We start from the raw sequence: 6,770 nt of genomic DNA on the forward strand, positions 1-6,770 counted from the left end.
TCTTATTGACAGGACCGTCTGCAACTGGTGACATCTTTTACGTTCCGTTAGAATTTAGTAAATTCAAACCACAGATGAACAGTTGCAAACGCTGCACTTAGAAAAACCCAGTGTATCCTGGGTTAGGGCGTTTGACTTTCCCCCACCGATCGGCACAAAGGGCAAACATACAATGCCTCAACGTTGATTTATGATTAGTTCTGTCATTACCGGTCATCATTGCTTTTGCCTACGTTGAATCGAATGGATTTCCGACGGATTCGGGTGTGATGAGTGAACTTTTAAAGGACTTCGGTAAGTAGGCTAAAGCTAAAAACAAAACTAGCTGAGCGATCATTTCCATCACGGTTAAGTTCCCGTGATGTCAGTATACGAAGAATGTTTGCAATATTATTTTCACATTAAACACACTAGGTACTCCTAACTAAACTAAATACAATGGAGTAGTGGAATTAAGTGTTGCACAAACATACATGAACTGTGTGTACATTCACTATACGCCACTGTGTATTTTAATAGAACATCAAGGCGTATTAACGCGATCTTGATGAACTGTTCAGCGCGTAGCAAATGTAATCTGCGCTTTACTTTTTGCCTTATCAAAACCACAGGTGCATTCCGATTGTGAGCGTGAACTTTCCAGCTCGTGCTCCTTCGTCTGCACGACTCAGAACAGCCGTTTGAAATATTGCTCCAAGTGCGTCTCTACAAACTCAGGCAAGTATCCAGCAACGATCAAATTACTTTCATTCTTAAGTATGAAGTCATTTGAATTTTGCTTATTTTCGTATGCTGGAGACTAACACAATCCCAATTTAACAGAATTAATCGTTAATTCTGCACCATTTCGTTAATTAAGCATCTTTATCTGTGCTGACTGGCAGGCTCTACGCTAAGTCGATAGCTAACGACAAGGTTAAATGAACTAACTCTACCAATACCATCAGACCTAACAAGAAGCAACGTTAAATAACACGGTAGCTAAGAGAAAATAAGAGGTATACTCTGTCAAATATCCCACACCCTCCGTGCGCCGTTTACAGGCTCTGTTTTTAGTGGGAAAACCAGCGTGATGAAAAATCCAAGGCGATTCATCACCACTGCGGCCTACTGAACGATGTCGTCAGAAGCCTCTTGAAGAAGAGGGTAACAGCCCCACTCCTGACAGCAGCATGGAATGGCGAGGTTATTTACAATGGAAACCTTGCGAGACCTTGAGATCAAGTGATATACAAATTCACGAAAGTTACTACAAATGTACTATCACAGATAGATCATTCTGGGCCCGAAAGTTTCTATAGTATTTTTTAAATGCGCATTTCTGATTTTTGATATTTGATTTGCATGTCCTAGGGAAAATTTGATAGATTCCAACGGTGATGACGCAGTGAAAATACTCTGTGCACAACTGATGTGTTTAAAACGACGCATTTTTCAGTAGGACGAAGTCTTGACGCTTGCGGCAGCAGCAGAGAACTATTCGAAATCACATTTAGTAAAAGTAATGAACAAAAGCAAGGGCAACACAATAAATGAACTTTATCAGCTGGCAAAATCGTATGCAATTTTATGATTTTGCCTGAGAAGAAAACTGGGAGAAAGCTACCACTCATTGCACACACATTAGCTGCAAAATTAACGTTGTTCTGTTAGTGCCTCCCACAGCAAAACTGTAAATTAATAGATCAAACACACCTTCTTGAACTCTTGACTATTACTAGTGAAGAAATATTTATTTGCCATTAATTAAACATCTAGTAGAAGTGAGAGACAGAGTTTGTCTCACACTGACACAGCTCTAAGGCTGCTACTTGATGCCAGATAAATTATCTATGTTGTCAGATGCATTGTGGGATGTAATAAAGAAGACATATGGCAGTCTGATAGTTAATAATTATGAAACATGTTTAACTCGGTAAAATAAATTGTGTGGCATATGTAGGGTGTTTAGTTGGTCTGTGCATACCGTGAAACAAACCTGCAGGCGCCCTAGTATAATAACGCCTACAATAGCACTTTGAGCGTGAAACTTCTCACTCATGAGAATTTTATAAGTAATCCAACCAGCCAAATAGGCTGCAGTACTCCTGACTGAGTGAAAAGTTGTGGTTATTTTTATATCGCGTGCTAATATTGGAGACCCATCTCCCAGTGCAGTGATAAAATGGGTGAGCAATCATTTCAGGCAAAATATAAGGCAAAAAATAAGACACAGACAATTAAACATAGGCTAATTCAATATTATTTCCTTCGCAAGTCATTTTTCATACGCTGTTAAAACTTTCCATTTGCAGTAAAATAGGCAGTACAGTATCAAGTTATTTGTTGAATTTATGCATGATGTCATCCTCTCAAACTACATTTTTGGTCTCTGTAAACTCAGAAAACATTTCAGGGTTTTTTTCATAACATTTGACATTCTAAAAACATTAGCAGTTGAAAAAATGTAGGATATTTGATCAGACCTGAGAGAATCCTAGAGGAGACCTGAATGAGGTTTTGAAGAGCACAAAAGGGTTTGTCTGTAAGTGCAGGAATCACTGTCCAAAAACAAACAGCTCTTCTCAAAAACAGACATAAGAATGTTTTTAATTCCTTAAAACCATACTTCTAACATACTTCTTAAGTAACAAACAGTGTCCACTGTATACACAGCGGTGTTGGGGAGTTACCCTCATGTGGAGTTTTATTCCAAATTTAGTCATACTCACTCCTAATGCAAAAGCCTTCCTGAAAATTTAAACTAACTGAGGCAATGGCTAGATTAGAATTAAATCCTGTGGGCAGGTAGAGAATCCTGGGTCGAGTCCTCCAGTCAAATGGCTGGCTATGCCTAATTTATGAGCCTGAGTTTTATCTTTACTGTAGAGTTTGGCCAGTGTATCTCCTCTGTGCTCTGCATATACATTTTTCATTCTTGTCCAACACGTGTACTCTGAACATAGTTTTTGCCAGATGAAATAGGCAGCATTGGACTGGGCAACCCATCTGCAGCAGAGCATAATCTAGATTTTCGCCTCTGGTTCAACACCATTTTCACCCCAATCTTGGAGATTTTTATTCACAGCCTTTCACAGATACATTTTACACATAAAAGCTCAATTGAATGTGCTAGAAATTGTGTGTGCCAATGCAGGACAGCGCACAAAATAAAGCAAGAGCAAAAGTGGGTAAGTCCAGATAACCTTAAGGAAAGGAATGCCAACTGAGAGAATTCTTCTAAATATTCAACGCATTCAAATGTTTGAGAGAACTGAAGTAAGCACAAATTTGAAAATATAATTTTTAATAATTAAATAATTAAATATATATTGTGTTTCTCCACATGTTAATAATATTCACTGACACACAAACATACTTTATGAGCTAACACCTGTTAGTACCAGACATTTAGCTGAAATTATTAAGATACAGTCACTTGCTGATATTTATCAAGAGGCTTCAGAGATTAGAAGTAGTGTCTGAGAGTGGAGCAGTGGATGTCAGGAAAAAATTCTTTTTAAAGCTGGTCAACGGCTTTTGTCAGAGAGTTAGATTCTGTATTCAGACCCAGGTTTGGGAACATGTCAACAAAACACTCCAACTAATGATTCAACTTCATAAGAAGGTTATGAAATATGGACAATTATAATTTAAAGTACACTTAGGGTCATTATGTGATCAAACAAAAACACAGTATACAAGATCAATATAAAAATAAAAAAGAGAAGAATTTGTGAAGAAATTCCTTCCAGAATAAACTATAAATGTACATTGAGGTTTACATGCAGTGCATGATAATCATGACCAAAAAAAAAAAAAAACTACATACAGTATGTCACATTAATAATCAAATACGACTTCATGTTATGTTACACATTTTCATCATATGCACATATAAATCACTTGAGCCTGTGTATGCTCATAGTCTGTTCATTAAATCCAAGTTATTTAGGAACAGGAGTGACAATTCACATCATCATGGAAACTGATGATCAATATAAAAACACAAATTGCTTATGCAACTTGTTTAACGGTATTGTTGATCTCTAATGTTCCAGAGAAAATTGTGTCAGGTAAGGCTTAAGCTTGTCCACTACTGCTGGATCATTGCGTGGAATCTTTCTCATGAAATCTCTGGTGGCACGCACAGACTGCTTAAATCCCCATCTCTCCACCATTATGTCTACTAGCTCATATCGCTCTTTTTTCTCTGATTCACTTTTTGGGATGGATATGAGGTCCACGGTGTTAGGGTTGCACATTAAAAACTTCAGTTTTTTAATCTGCTTGTCATCCAGCTCATCCAAGAGTGATCCCAGAGTATTTTTCCATTGTTCAACTGTCAGGTCACACCGGTTTCCTTGGAAAAGATCATTTCAAATATAATCACAAAAAACTACCTGTCTTTAGTTTCACCATCCCACTAAACAAGATGGACACTGTAGCCAAATATACACTCACTGTACACTTCATTGGAAACACTTAGCTTGCTGCTACACTCACTGGCCACTTTATGAGGTATACTTTCCTTATGAGTACAATACATAGGTGTACATTACAGACTGAAGCCCATTCGTTGCCTTGCGCAATTTGTCAGCTGCCCTCTACCCCTTTCATCAACGGTCAGTTTTTGACCACAGGACCACTGCTGACCAGATATTATTTGAGGGACAGACCATTCTCAATACAGCAGTGGCACTGACATGTCAGTGGTGTGATAGTGGGTATCACACTGGTATGATTGTATCAGGCACAGTAACGTTGCCTGGGTTTTTAAACTTGTCAGTGTCACTGTAGAGTACTGCAAAACACCCAGACAGTAATGTATGGCAACATATGGACCATAGTGTCTAGCTGTACATCTACAAGTTGAAGTTGTGCTTACAAGGCAGGTGTTTCTAATAAAGTGGCCAGTGAGTGTACAGAAGTTTATTCTCGAATAATGAAATGACTCATTAATCAGTCTTACCGTCAGTCTGAAGAAAATTCTCATGTTTCACACAAGTCTCTGAAATAATGTTTGGGAGAGAGTCAGACGATCAAACAAAAACAAAAAACAGACAATCAAAAGTTTTTATAAACATTGTAATCCAATTTTAATGACATAAAAATATTTCCAACAATATTTCAAGTTCAGAACTCTCAGATTCTCAGATTTGTGAGTAGTCATCCCTTTTATAACCAAATTTTTGACACACAATGGATGTACTCTCCCTTTGAAGTACCAAGTCCTCTCCAGCCCTCCTTGAAATGAAGTCATAGCACTTATTTTGTTTAAAGCATTTTTTGAAAGCTAATGAAAAAAAATACATAAATAGGACATAAGTTACCTTGTTTTGTTTTGAGAACCACAAGTCGACTCCACACCAGTTTTGTTTTTCCCTCATTGATTTCTGCTTTTTTCAAAGTCTCGTGAATCTTCAGCTGTACTTTGGTCTCATTGTTTTTAAAAAATGCCTCAAATGAGGCATGATGGTTCCCATTGTGGCTGGGATTAAACTGATACTCCTGTTAAAGTAGAAGAATTTTTAAAAATAAGTCATTTTAAAACAACTGGTGTGTATGAATGCCTGCTAATAAATCTGCCATTTATAAAATATTTATAAAAATATCAAACATGTAGTATGCCAACAGTACATCTATAAACCAGTTGGCCTTCATCTCCAAAGATCGTTTTTTTAATTTTTGAACCTTTGCTCAGATCAAAAACATCATCTGATGAAAATGTTTAAAACGTCTATGCAGCCATGACCTTATTTTGTGTAAAAAGCTGTAAGTGAGGTATGCAATATCTCATCATCACCAGTGTCCAAATGACCAATGTCCAAAAATGACCAAGTTACTGATTCGTAATTGTTGATAAACCATTCATCCACACAATGTAGGACACCCCATATAATTTAGGTACCCTGACAGTCACATACCTCTGGCTGAACGCAGATGGCTGCCTCTGAAAATAAACTGTACTCTGCCATTGATCTGAGTATGCAACTGGAGCTTGTTTTGATGAATTTATACTCCTTTTGTTGTTCTTGTATCTATTTAAAAAAAGAGAAAGATGCTGAAATGAAATAAATTTGGCAAAGCCTCAAATTCAAAATACAGCAAATCCAGATACAACAAATCAACGTGGAGAGGCACTACCTCCAGAAGGGGGACATTGCTTGACACCAGGAAAACCCAAAGTCTCTGCTCATCCACAGGAATATCTGGCTCAAGAAAAAGCAGTATCTGCCCATGGTGCTTTCTTCCTGATGGATGTCTTTTCCTAACTGCCGTCTTTTCCTGACTGGTGCTTTCTTCCTTATTGTCATGAACAGCACCAAACTGAGACAGTCCACTGATACTGATAACTACATGGGTGTTTGTAACCTTTATTGGAGTCAGAAACTGACGTTTGGTGTTTTTGGAAACATGTACAACAGAGAGATGTCCAACCGCATCAACTGAAAAACAATGAAAGAATTAAAGGCATTGTAAAAAGGTTGATAAATGAATTTAAAACTTTCTCTGCAACATTGACAATTCAGGATTTATGCTGCTATCTCAGTTAGCTCCAAGGAAAAATACTGAGCAGATCTCAAGTGTCTTTTGAAATATATATATTGTTTCATCGTTTTTTCCATTCTGGGTTTATACATGTGTATGTGTGTATATATATATATATATATATATATATATATATATATATATTCATAAAAAGTTTGTCAGTTACACTTGAAAATATGCCTGATGACCGCACTCACCTTCTGCCTCACAGTGTGGGAGATGAAGTTGATACATCTGTC

The sequence above is a fragment of the Chanos chanos genome, chromosome 7 (genome assembly GCF_902362185.1).
Source record: "Chanos chanos chromosome 7, fChaCha1.1, whole genome shotgun sequence".
NCBI lineage: Eukaryota > Metazoa > Chordata > Actinopteri > Gonorynchiformes > Chanidae > Chanos > Chanos chanos.